The following is a 14006-nucleotide window of genomic DNA, read 5'->3' as shown; positions in this document are numbered from 1 at the left end:
ACCATTTGGTGCATACATGTTTAGTAATGATATTGCTTCATTGCCTATGATGCCTTTTAGCAGGATGGAGTTTCCTTCCTGATCTCTTTTGATAAGATCTATTTTTGCTTTTGCTTTGTCTGAGATCAGGAATGCTACCCCTGCTTTTTTTTAACTTCAGCTGAAGCATAATATATTCTGCTCCAGTCTTTTACCTTTACCCTGTTTGTGTAGCTGTTTTTCAAATGTGTTTCCTGTAAACAACATATTGTAAGATTACAGTTTTTAATTGATTCTGCTATCTGCTTCCATTTTTTGGGAGAGTTCATCCCACTCACATTCACAGTTATGCTTACTATGTGTCTTTCTCTCTGTCTTTTCCCTCCTGCTCCCCCTCCATTTATGATTTTCTTTCTCCTTTTCCCTCCTCACTAGTGTTTTGTTTTGACCACCACCTCCCTCAGTCCCACCTCCCTTCTATTAGCCCCTTCCCTTTGCTTCCTCTTTACCCTTACTACTTCTTCCCTCTCTTCTATCTCCCCTCCTTTTTCTTTCCTCTTTTCCCTCCTACTGTCTATAGGGCTAGTTAAATTTCTATACCTAACTGATTATGTTATTCCCTTCTTGAGCCAAATCTGATGAAAGTAAGTTTCAAACAATACTCATCTCCCTTCCTTCTTTCCCTCTACTGTAATAGTTTTTTTTGCCTTCTCCTGTAATGTAATTTACCCTAGTGTGCCTCCTCCTTCCCTTTCCTCTCAGTACATTTTCTTAAATCAGATTAATACACTTACTTGGATTGATTTAACCCACTTGATTAGATTTTTTTTTATCATTACATCAAAGTCAGCTTATATCCACCCCGTTTATATATAGCCCTTGAACATGGTACAATAACAATACAGTTCTCAAGAGTTACAAGTGTCATTTTTCCTTGTAGGGATGTAAACAGTTTGCCCTTATTAACAACATGTTGTATTCTTCTTTTCCATTTACTTTTCTATGTCTCTCTTGAGTCTTGTATTGGAAGATCAAATTTTCCATTGAGCTCTGGTCTTTTAATCAGGAAGGTTTGAAAGTCCCCTATTTCATTGAATATCCATCTTCTTTCCTAAAAGATCATGATCCTTTTCACTGGGTCATTGATCCTTGTTTGTAATCCAAACTCCTTTGTCTTATGGAATGTTATTTTCCACGTCCTATGATCTTTTAATGTAGAGGCTGCAAGGTCCTATGTAATCCTGACTGTGGTTCCATGATATTTAAATTGTTTCTTTCTGGCTGCTTGCAGTATTTTCTCTTTGACCTGGTAGTTTTGGAATTTGGCTACTATATTTCTTGGCATTTTCAATTTGGGATCTCTTTCATGAGGTGATCAGTGGATTCCTTCTATGGCTATTCTATCTTCTCATTCTAGGACCTTTATGATTTCTTGAAAGATACTATCCAGGCTGTTTTTTTCATCATGATTTTCAAGTAGACCAATAATTTTTAAATTGTCTCTCCTGGGTCAATTTTCCAGGTCAGTTGTTTTACCAATGAGGTATTTAAGTTTTCATCTATTTTTTCATTCTTTTGTTTATGTTTGACTGATTCTTGCTCTCTCATAAAATCATTAGCTTCCATTTGCCCATTTCTAATTTTTAACAAATTGTTTTCTTCTATTAGATTTTGTACCTCCTTTCCCATTTGGCCAATTGTAATTTTTTTAGGCAACTGGGGTTAAAAGACTTGCCTGGGGTCACACAGCTAATAAGTGTCAAGTGTTTGGTCTGAGGCTGGGTTTGAACTCGGGTCCTCCTAACTTCAGAGCCAGTGCTCTATCCACTGCACCACCTAGCTGCCCCAATTGTATTTTTAAGGACTTGTTTTCTTCAGTGTCCTTTTTTTTTCCAGTTCGGCAATTGTATTTTTTAAGGACTTGTTTTCTATAGTTATTTTTGTCCTCCTTTTTCCAGGTTATTGACTCTCTCTTGCATATTTCTCATTTTTTCTTCTACCTCTCTCATTTGACTTTTAAAATCCTTCTTGGGCTCTTCTAAGAAGACTTTCTGGGCTTTGAACCAGTTCATGTTCCCTTTTGAGGTTCCAGATGTGGGTTTGTTGACAATGTTATCCTCTTCAGAATTTCTGCCTTGATCTTCACTCTTCCCATAATAAGAATTTATTGTACATTTCTTTTTGCTCATGGTGTTTGCTTATTTCCTGGCTTTTAAAGAGATTGAGTTCTCCTCCTGGGGAGCAGAGGGCACTGACCCAAGCTTCTTGTGTTAGGAACCTAGGGCCTGGTCACTGGTTTTGTGTGTTGGGGTCTCCAATGCTGGCAGTTGGAGGCTGTAGGGTTCTGGCAGCTTACCTGGTGTTAGGCTGGAATCAACAAGGCTGGACCTCTAGGGCAACTCTAGGTTGCCTGCTTATCCTTTCCTTTCACTTTCTTCAGCTCCTTTCAGATGAATGTTGCAGGGTACTGATACCCCTGGGGCCCTTTGGAGTGCTGCTTCCCTTATTTTTGGTGAGGCACTGCAAGACCTGGTTGCTGTAGAATGCTGAGGCACCTGGTGGTTTTGCACTCTGGTTTCCACCAGTTCCCCAGCCCTCACTGAGGCACTCGGGGCTCCAGATGTTGGTGTTTGCCTGCTCCACCACTGGGTTCCAGGATCTCCTCTTGGTATGCTGAGGTGGGGCTTTCTGCTAGCTTGCTGGGACACCTCCCTTTCTGTATCCCTTCCCTTCCCCCGGGGCAAGAGGGGCCTTTCCCGTTAATCCCTCAAGCTACTTGGGCTACGGGACTACTGTATCCTGTCTTTCTTTATGTTCAATGGTTCCAGAGTTTTTTCTTGAGCAATATTTTCTAGGTTTTTAGAGGTTAATATGGGAGGGTAAAAGCGACATACTTCTTACTCCACCACCTTGGCTCCCTGAAGCAGAGAGGTAGATTGGAGTAAATTATCTGACATGAAGTAGCAATAAAGACCTGTTGTAGTGGAGATGAAGATGGGGAAGGGTGATGAGCATCATTTACACTTTACTCTCATTAGTATTAGATTCTGAATGCAGATCAAAGCATATTTTTTCATTTACTGTATTCTTTTTCATGTTTTTTCTTTACTTGTGATCTCTTGCTTCTTCCATGACCATGATGAATATGGAAATATGTTTTACATGATAGCTTATGTATAAGCTATATCAAACTGCCTACCATTTTTAGAAAGGGGGGGAGAGGGAGGGAAAAACATTTGGAACTCAAAATCCTTTAAAAACAAATGCTAAAAATTGCCTTTACATGTAGTTGGGGGAAAGTACTATTTAAAGCAAGAAATTAAACAAAAAAAATAAAAAAGAATGGGGAAGAAGAGATTCTAGCTTCCATGAGCGAAGATGACGCTTCTTCAAAAAAATTACAATTGGCCAAATGGGAAAGGAGGTACAAAATCTAATAGAAGAAAACAATTTGTTAAAAATTAGAAATGGGCAAATGGAAGCTAATGATTTTATGAGAGAGCAAGAATCAGTCAAACATAAACAAAAGAATGAAAAAATAGATGAAAACTTAAATACCTCATTGGTAAAACAACTGACCTGGAAAATTGACCCAGGAGAGACAATTTAAAAATTATTGGTCTACTTGAAAATCATGATGAAAAAAACAGCCTGGATAGTATCTTTCAAGAAGTCAGCTTCTTTTTTCTAAGAAGTAAGTCACTCTCACCCTCCCTTATTGACCTCTGAAAGCCCAGAAAATATAGCCCCAGGAAAAACCCTGGAACAGTTGAACCAGCAGAAAGATGGGGTGCAGCAGTCTTGTCGTCCAGGAAGTTTGGAGGATCAACAGGAAAGGCCCCTCTTGCTCTGGGGGAGGAGTAGCAGTACAGAATGGGAGGTATCCCAGCAAGCTAGTAGAAGACCCCAACTCAGCATACCAGGGGAAGATCCTGTACCCCAGGTGGTAGAGCAGGCAAGCACCAACACCAGCACCCCCAAGTGCCTCAGTAGAGGCAGGGGAACCAGTGGAAACTGGCTTGGAAAACCACTATGTGTCACTCTGTTCTCCAGCAGCCAAGTCTCTCAGGGGCTCAGCAAAACTCTGGGAAGCACAACTCCAAGAGGGAAAGCTCCAGTTAGGGAAACATCCTGTAGCAGTGAAACATTCATCTGCAAGGGGCCAAATAAAGGAACAAAAGGCCTGAGTGAGCAGGCATCCTCCAGGGGAGAAACTCTCTACCCCTATCCCTAGAGCTCCAGTATTGCTGATTCCAGCCCAATACCTAGTAAGCTGCCAGAACCCCATAGCCTTCAACTGCCAGTATCTGAGGCCAGCACACAAAGCCAGTGACCAGGCACTGGGCTCCCAGCGCAAAAAGCCTGGGTCACTGCCCCCTGCTTCCCAGCAGAAGAGCTCCATTTTTTTTAAAGGTAAGAAATAAGCAAACACCATGAGCAAATAGAAACGTACAATGACCATAGATTCTTATTATGGGGACAGGGAAGATCAAGGCAGAAATTCAGAAGAGTACAACATTGTCACCAAACACACATCTGAAACCTCAAAAGGGAATATAAAATGGTCTGAAGTCCAAAAAGCCTTCTTAAAAGAGCTCAAGAAGGATTTTAAAAGTCAAATAAGAAAGGTAGAAGAAAAATTGGAAAAAGAAATGAGAGGTATGCAAGAGAGAATCAATAGCTTGGAAAAGGAAGGACAAAAATTAACTATAGAAAACAAGTCCTTAAAAAATATAATTGGCTAACTGTGAAAAAAAAAAAGTACATTGAAGAAAACAGCTCCTTCAAAAGCAGAATTAGCCAAACAGAAAAGGAGGCACAAAAACTCACTGAGAAGAACTCCTTAAAAAGTAAAACAGGCCAAATGGAAAAGAAGGTACAAAATCTAATAGAAGAAAACAATTTGTTAAAAATTAGAACTGGGCAAGTGGAAGCTAACAACTGTATGAGAGAGTGAGAATCAGTCAAACAGAAGCAAAAGAATGAAACAATAGATAAAAACGTGAAATACCTCATTAATAAAACAATTGACTGGGGAAATAGATCCAGGAGAGATAATTTAAAAATTATTAATCTACCTGAAAACAATAGTGAAAAAAAAGAGCCTGGAAAGCATCTTTCAGGAAATCATCAAAAAAAAAAAACTGCCCTAAGGTCTTAGAGCCAGAGGGTAAAATAGCCATAGAAAGGGAGGCAGAGCCAAGATGGCAGAGTAAAAGCAGTGACTTGCTTGAGCTTTCCCCCAAAACCCTCCAAATACCTGTAAAAAATGGCTCTAAACAAATTCTAGAACAGCAGAATCCACAAAAAGACAGAGTGAAACAAATTTCCAGCCCAAGACAACCTGGATGCTTAATTGGGAAGGTCTATTGTGTGAGGACGGGAGAGGAGCACAGTTCAACATGGGCTGCACAGGTGAAAACCAGGCCTCAGCAAACCTGGAGCAAGCCTCAGGGGATTGAATCAAGGGGAACTGTGGTGGTTTCCAGACTTCTCAGCCCTCAAAGGCCAAAGACAACATAGAAGATCAGTAGGAAAAGTCTGTTGGATCTGGGTGAGAGAGAAGCTTGGTCCAGCCCCAGTCTCAGCACCGCCACTGGGCGATGACTGCCTCAGGATCTCTGGGCCCACAGACAGTGGGGGGGAGCAAGTGGCTGATCAGAGGGGGATGGCAGGGATCTCTTTGCTGTCACTGAGGCAGGATTCTCTTGCTTTGCCTGTGCTTGGATCTGGATCACAGTTCTAGGTGGTGGTCTGAGGGCAAGGAGGAGCACTGGCATGATGAAGCTTGTGGTGGTGGTGGAGAGGGAATCCTCCTCCCAGTTCCAAGGCAGAAAAGAGTGTTTGTGGTCACTCAGACCAGAGCATAGCCCTGGAAAAGAGTAAACACCTCTCCCTTAATCATACCACCTTGGAAGAACTGAAAATTTATAGGTCCCTAGAAGTATCTCTGAAAACAGTTGCACAAAACTCCTGAAGCTTGGGACAGTACACCCTCCACACCAGAAGCAGACCCCTACCTTAACAAAGAGTTTAAAACTCAAGTAATTATCTGGGAACATGAGCAAATAGGACAAAAAAAAGTCAGGCCATAAAATCTTACTTTGGTGACAAAGAAGACCAAAACACAACCAGAAGAAGACAACAAAGTCAAAAGTCCTACATCCAAAGCCTCCAAGAAAAATATGAATCAGTCCCAGGCCATGGAACAGTTCAAAAAGGATTTTGAGAAGCAAGTAAGAGAAGTAGAGGAAAAACTGGGAAGAGAAATGAGAGTGATACAACAAAATTATGAAAAACAAGTCAACAGCTTGCTAAAGGAGACCCAAAAAAAAAAAAATACTGAAGGAAATAACACCTGAAAAAATAGCCCAACCCAAATGGCAAAAGAGGTCCAAAAATCCAATGAGGAGAAGAATGCCTTAAAAAGCATAATTGGCCAAATGGAAAAAGAAGTCCAAAAGCTCACTGAAGAAAATAGTTCCTTATGTATATGTATAGCATATATCAGATTGTGCGCCATCTTGGGAAGGGTAGTGGGGAGGGAGGGGAAGAAAAATTTAAAACTCAAAAGTTTATGGAAGTGATTGTTGATCATTCAAAATAAATTAATTAATAAAAAAAGAAAATACCTCCTTAAAAATTAGAATGGAGCAAATGGAAGTTAATGACTTTATGAGAAATCAAGAAATTATAAAACAAAATCAAAAGAATGAAAAAATAGAAGACAATGTGAAATATCTCATTGGAAAATCAACTGATGTGGAAAATAGATCAAGGAGAGATAATTTTAAAATTATTGGACTACCTGAAAGCCATTATCAAAAAAAGAGCCTACACATTACCTTTCAAGAAATTATCAAGGAAAATTTCCCTGATATTCAAGAACCAGAGGGTAAAATAGAAATTGAAAGAATCTACCAATCATCTTCTAAAAGAGATCCCCAAAGGAAAACTTCTAGCAATATTATAGCCAAATTCCAGAGTTCCCAGGTCAAGGAGAAAATATTGCAAGCAACCAGAAAGAAACAATTCAAGTATTGTGGAAACACAATCAGGGTAACACAAGATTTAGTAGCTTCTACACTAAGGGACCACAGGGCATGGAATATAATATTCCAGAGGGCAAAGGAGATAAGATTACAACCAAGAATCACCTACCCAGAAAAACTGAGTATAAACCTTCCGGGGGGGGAAATGGACATTCCATGAAATAGAGGATGTTTAAGCATTTTTAATGAAAAGACCAGAGCTGAATAGAAAATTTGACTTTCAAATACAAGACTCAAAAGAAGCATGAAGAAATAAACAGGAAAGAGAAATCATAAGGGGCTTATTAAAGTTAAACTGTTTATATTCCTATATGGAAACTCATAACTCATGAGACCTTTGTCAGTATTAGGGTAATTGGAAGGAAAAAATTAAATAGATAGATAGATAGATAGATAGATAGATAGATAGATAGATAGATAGATAGATGGATGGATGGTATAGGGTGAGATGAAGATGAAGAGGTGACATCTAAAAAATAAAATTAAGGGGTCAGAGAGGACTATATGGGGAGAAGGAGAAAAGGAGAAGTAAAACAAAGCAAATTATCTCAGATAAAACAGAATAGAAAAAGCTTTTACAATGGAGGGGAAGTGGGGGAAGGTGAGAGGGAATGAGTGAATCTTATTCTCATTAGATTTGGCTTAAGGAGGGAATAACATACACACTCAATTGGGTATGGAAAGCTATCATACCCTACAGGGAAATAGCGGGGAAGAGGATTGGGGCAGGGTTGGTAGAAAGGAAGCCATATTGGGGGAAGGGAGTAATCAGAAGCAAATACTTCTGACGAAGGACAGGGTGAAAAGAGAGAATAGAATAAATGGGGGAGGCTGGATAGGATTAAGGGAAATATAGTTAGTTTTTCACAACATGACTACTATGGAGGTGTTTTGCATGACTACACATGCATAACCTGTATTGAGTTGTTTGCCTTCTCTATAAGGTGGGGTGGGGACAGAAGAAGGGAGAAAATTTGGAACCCAAAGTTTTAACTGGAGCTAATCAAGGGATTGTTCTGGGAGAAAAGGAGAGGAGGAGGCAGACAAAGGTAAACTACATTACAGGAAAAAGTACAAAAACATATTACAGTAGAGGAAAAGAAGAGAAGGAGATGAGCATTGTCTCAACCTTACTCCAATCAGATTTGGCTCAAGAAGGGAATAACATAATCAGTTAGGTATAGAAATCTAACTTGACCTATAGGCAATAGGAGGGAAAAGGGGAAAGAAAAGGGAGGGGGAATAGAAGGGAGGGAAGAAGTAGTAAGGGCAAAGGGAAAGAAAAGGGAGGGGGCTAATAGAAGGGAGGTGAAACTGAGGAAGGTTGAGGTCAAAAGCAAAACACTAGTGAGGAGGGAAAGGGAGAAAGGAGAAATAAAAACATAAACAGGGGAAATAAGATGGAGAGAAAGACAGAGATAGTAATCATAACTGTCGATATGAATGAGATGAACTCTCCCATAAAACAGAAGCAGATAGCAGAATGGATTAAAAACTTTTTTACTTTTCATTTGTTTCCTCTTTCTTGTGGTTCTTCTTATTAGTTCTAATTCTTCCTCACAACATGACTAATTATGTTTAATAGGAATGTATATGTAGAGCCTATATCAGATTGCACACCATCTAGGGGAGGGAGGGGGAGAAAAATTTTAAACTCAAAAGCTTAAGGAAGTAATTGTTAAAAACTAAAAATAAATTAATAAAAAAGACCCAAAAAATGATTCTAAGGGACTGGATTTAAAAACAAGCATGGGGCAAAAGGAAGATTGAGCTGTGACAGAGTAAGGATGAACAAGAAAGATTCCTGACTCTATGGGCATCATAAGGAAGAAGATCCCAGACTGAGACAAATCCCAAGAAAAAGTCAGCTCTTTCCCTAACTTCTCCTCCCAATGCTTGTCTATCAACAAACACTCTAACATAATCCCATATTTATTGCCCAAATGTTTCCATTAAATTGAATTTTGCTTCAACCACAAAGAGCCAGGGGTTAACCTGTTGTTTAGTCATTTTTCAGTCTTTGTGACCCATGGCATGTTTTCTTGCCAAATATACTGAAATGGTCTCCCATTTTCTTCTCCAGCTCATTTTACAGATGAGGAAACTGAGTCAAATAGGGTTAAATGACTTGCCCAGGTGTCACACACCTAGTGTCTGAAGCTGGATTTGAACTCAGGTCTTCCTGACTCCAGGCCTGGTGCTCTATCCACTTTGCCACCTAGATGCCCAAAGGATTAACTATAAGGCATAAATATGTTTGGATGAGAACCCAACCTATGCCTAAGAATTGGGAATTTTTTCCAACAGGGGCTTGAAAAGCATGTAACTAAACTCAGAACTTTTCATCTAAAATAAACTCCTGAAAGCCAAAGAGAAGGAAACCAAATGGATTTTGGAGGCCATCATATTGCCTCTGAAGCTTAAAATGAGTTTATCATTGTAACACATCATTATGCTAAGAGATAAACATCCCTCTCTGCCCTTCCCCCAAGCACAAAAAAAAGGAGAGAATTGGGAAAAGTGAAATTGATTCCTGGGAAAATGAGAAGACTTGGCACAGAACCAAGGAAGCCAGCACAACTTCAGAGACTTACGTAGCATGGGACCTGCCACCACACCAGAGATCTTTTAAAAGTGGTTTTTGGTTTAGATGAGTACTAAGACTATGTGTGTGTGTGGGTGTGAATGTCTAAACTGTTTAAACTACCTGTACTAGTGCATCAGGGGTTACTGGTTCCACACTTTGTCTCCTTTCAGGGGCAGATATAAAATGCCAGGGAACATGGAAATACAAAAATCTCTCATGGCTTTGCTGATTCTGGGAAAGAGTCTCAGCCCTCATTCCAGCTGTAAGGTCATGGTGAGTTCCAGGGTTCTCACGGAGGAAGCACACACAGGCTACTCAAATAGTTAGGAAAAATCTATGACTCATGTCATAGATACTCAGGGTTATTTCAGTAAGAATGAGCAAACCCACATTTTCCTGCCTTTGCCTTGAAGTCCTGCTCTAAGGGCTTGCCTCAGAGATGAGTAGAGACAAAGGAAGCTTGGGTCAGCAGCTCTTAACGTAGCCTGGAAATGGCAACCAAAAGAGCTAGGTCTTCAAGAGGCCTTTAATTCCAGTTCTGGGATGATACCTATTTTTGTGGAAGTTGCTATAGGAAGATTCAAAGTGAATGTTGCTCCAACTCTCCATTTTACAAATGGAAAAACTGAGGCCCAGAAAGAAGTGACTTGCCTAGGAGCTAGCTGCCTAACTAGCTCTTACTAACCAGGACAATTATCCAAGCATCTCAACTCACAAAGCCATCTTTTTCCACTTTGTATTTCCTCCCTTAACTTTTCAGAGACACAATTTCTTCTTGGGTAATAGCTGTTTGGACTAGATATTCTCAAGGTTGCTTCTGGTTTTGCAGTCTTGTGTTCTATATGGTGAGGTCCCTCTTCCATTTCTGACATTATAGGTTCTATATTCTAAAGTCACTTACTGTCAGTCCATAAGCATTTATTAAGCTCCTATTATGTGCCAGGTACCATGCTACATACTGGGGATACAAAAAGAGGGAAAAGACACTCCTTGCCCTCGAGGAGTTTACAATCTAATAGGAGAGATAATAAGCAAATAAATATGTATAAATAAGCTATACATAGGATAAATAAGAAATAATTTTTAAAAAAAGGAAGGCACCAGAATTAAGAGGGGTTGGGAAAGGCTTCTATAGAACATATGATGTTAGTTGGGATTTGAAGGAAGCTAAGGAAGCCAGGTGATGGAGATGAGAAGCAGAGTGTTCTGGACCCAGGGGAACGTCAAAGAAATGCCCAGAACCAAGAGATGGAGTGCTTTGTTAGTGGAACAGCCAGGAGACCAGTGTCACTGAAAGAGTGTACCTCAGAAAGACTGTAAAGGTAGGAGGGGGCTTGCATATGAAGGGCTTTGAATGTCAAACAGAACATTTATAATTCATCCTGAAGGTGATAGGGAGCTACTGGAGTTTATTGAGAATGACATAATTAGACCTGAGCTTTAAGAAAATGACTTTGGTGGATGAATGAAATATTTCAGCTATAACATTATGTTATCTCTGGTCTAGGGTGTCCAAGTCTGACATTTTATGTTCTAGGACTTTTCACCCATTCAGCAGCAGTTCTCTATACATGGTGCAGTGGATAGAGTGCTGGGTCTACACTCAGGAAGACCTGAATTCAAATCCAACCTCAGATACTTAGCACCTGTGTGACCTTGGGTAAATCACTAGATTCCTATTTGCCTCAATTTCATGACAATGTAAAATTGGGATAATAATGGCACCTTCCTCTCAGGATTGTCCTGAGGATCAAATGAATAATATTTGTAAAGCACTTAACACAGTGCCTGGTACATAGTAGGTACTTAGTAAATGCTTGTGTTCTTCCTTCCCTCCTTCCTCCCTCCACTCCTCCTCCCCTCCCTTCTTCCCTCCTTCTTTCCTTCGATGGAGAGGTGACATAGTCTTCTGTGTAAAGAGTACCTATTCTGATCTGATCTGTTAAGCTGGTCGGTAGAAAGAAAAGTGAATCTCTAATATTCTAGGCCTTCTCTGCAAGGTACAAGAGGTAGGGAACAAGGCCAGGACAATGAACTTCTCCAGATTCCTCCTTTTTCCCTCCATTCAAACCTTGGCCACAGGAAGTGACCATCACCACATGAACAACCAGCTTCCATATCACCACCACCACAACCATCCATTCTCTCTCCATTTTCAGGTGACTTGAACTTAGGAGAGTAAACTCAGGTTCTTGGAACTTAGGGGAATAAGCCAGAGTCTCATGACAGCTTGAATCCTGAAGTCTTCTTCGTGCCTGAAGTGCCAAGATATCCTCAGGCAGCATTGATGGAACTATGGGATCCAGAATGAGAGTAGTGATAGCTCTGCTGTTCCCTGCTCTGGTGGGTCAACACATTGCAGGATGAACTTTGACAAGCTGAAGTGTATCCAGGGTAAGTCACCCAGGATACTGGGAAGATTGGACACCATGCCCTGTGAGGCCCTATTTAAAGAAGTGAGAATGTTCAGCCTATAAAAGAGAAACTCCAGATGGAACATGGTCACTGTCACCAAACATCTGAAGGGCTGTTAGAAGAGGCTGAGTGAGGGGCACCTGTTCTTTTTGGTCCCAAGCAGAAGCAGGGGAATGGGAAAACTGGGTAACAATTTCAGAAAGGCAGATTTCAGCTCCTTTAAAGGAGCAGCTTCCTAGCAATGGGAGTCATCCCAAAAGTGGCATGAGAATTCACGTTAAATTCAGTGGTAAACAAAACTCTTGAAGCAAAGGATCCTCTGACCACCATTCAAGGATGCTGTAGAAAGGACTCCTGCTCAGGTAAAGGTTGGACTAGATGCCTCTGAAATTCCCTTCAAGTCAGAGATTTAAAGGTATGAGAATTAGATGACTTCCTCTCTTTCTGCTTTGGTGGTGTCATCTGTGAAATGAGTACAAAACAAGACTGTTGTGTCATTTCAGTCTTATCTGACTCTTTGTGATCTCATTTGGGGTTTTCTTGGCAAAGATACTAGAGTGGTTTGGTATTTCCTTCTCCAGCTCATTTTATAATGAGGAAACTGAGGCAAATAGGGTTAAATGACTTGCCCAGGTCACATAGCTAGTAGGTGTCTGAAGCTGGATTGGAACTCACAAAGATGAGTCTTCCTATCTTCAGGCCTTGCACTCTATCCACTGCCCTACCTAGCTGCCCTAAACAAGACTAGATGATCTCTAATATTCTTTATAGTTCTGAAGCCCCAAGAAACAAACTGATTTAGAGAAGATTCAAAATGCTCATTCCTCTAGCCCTGGGGCCTGCAACCAGGGGTGTGCTGGCAAATTTTAACAATTGGTTTGGGGAAGGGAAGGGGTGGAGAGAATACATGTACACACACCTTAAGTTTAGAAAATAATAATAACTATATCAGATTGCATGCAGTCTTGGGGAGGGAGGTAGGGAAGGAGGGAGAGAAAAATTTTAAATTCAAAAGCTTATGGACATGATTGGTGATATATCAAAATAAATTAATAAAAAACATGAAAAAGAAAATAATAATAGCAAACATTTTTATAGAGCTTGCTATGAACCAGGCACTATGCTAAATGCTTTACAATCATTATTATCTCACAACAACCCTGGGAAGTAGGTACTATTATTATCCCCATTTTATAGATGAGGAAGCTGAAACCAAAGGTTAAGAGATTTACCCAGGGTCACCAAGCTAGTAAGTGTCAGAGGCTGGATTTGAACTCAGGTCTTCCTGACTCCAGGCCAAAAACAATAAACAAAAAATAACTGAAACTCTGATATGTAGCTATTGTAGACTTCAGCAGTGTACATACTCACATTGAAAATTTAATAATCGATTCTGCAAGCCAACTAGAGATGGCTTTAGCATGTGAAACACTAACTTTAGCTAAGGTAGGTCCAAGAGGGTTTGCTTTCTCAACCTAAAGCTCTCTGAGCAAAAGAATGTACAGACATTCTCTTTTTTCCCCTTTTCTTTTTCTAAAAAAAAGTTGCAGGACAGGATGTGGAATACTGAGTCTAGAGCTGGAGGAAACCTCAGACATTCTGCTCCTCTGTGTCGTCTCCCAGTTTATAAGTAAGGAAACTAATGCTCAGGTAAGCTAAATAACTCACTCAGGGTTACATAGAAAATTAGGAGCAGCAGACAGGGTTTGAACCTAAGGCCTCTGGTGTCAGACAGTGGCCTTGTTACCAGCCTATGTGTTTTTGAGGACCCTAAAAAGTCAGCTCCAGAAGGGAAATGTAGTCCAACTCAGGCTGTAGCAGAGTGGATACCACTCCCCTTCCCCTAAGAAAAGTCAGGGGTAGGAAGGAAACACCCATTTATTAAATTTTTACTATGTTATGGGCCCAGTGCTTTATAAATATTATCTCATTTGATCCTCACAACAAACCTGGGAGGTAGGTGCTATTATTAT

This window comes from Vombatus ursinus, unplaced genomic scaffold (assembly GCF_900497805.2).
Source record: "Vombatus ursinus unplaced genomic scaffold, bare-nosed wombat genome assembly UNPS02014863.1, whole genome shotgun sequence".
Classification (NCBI taxonomy): domain Eukaryota; kingdom Metazoa; phylum Chordata; class Mammalia; order Diprotodontia; family Vombatidae; genus Vombatus; species Vombatus ursinus.
The sequence above is the reverse complement of the archived record's forward strand: the minus strand, read 5'-3'. Positions refer to the sequence as shown.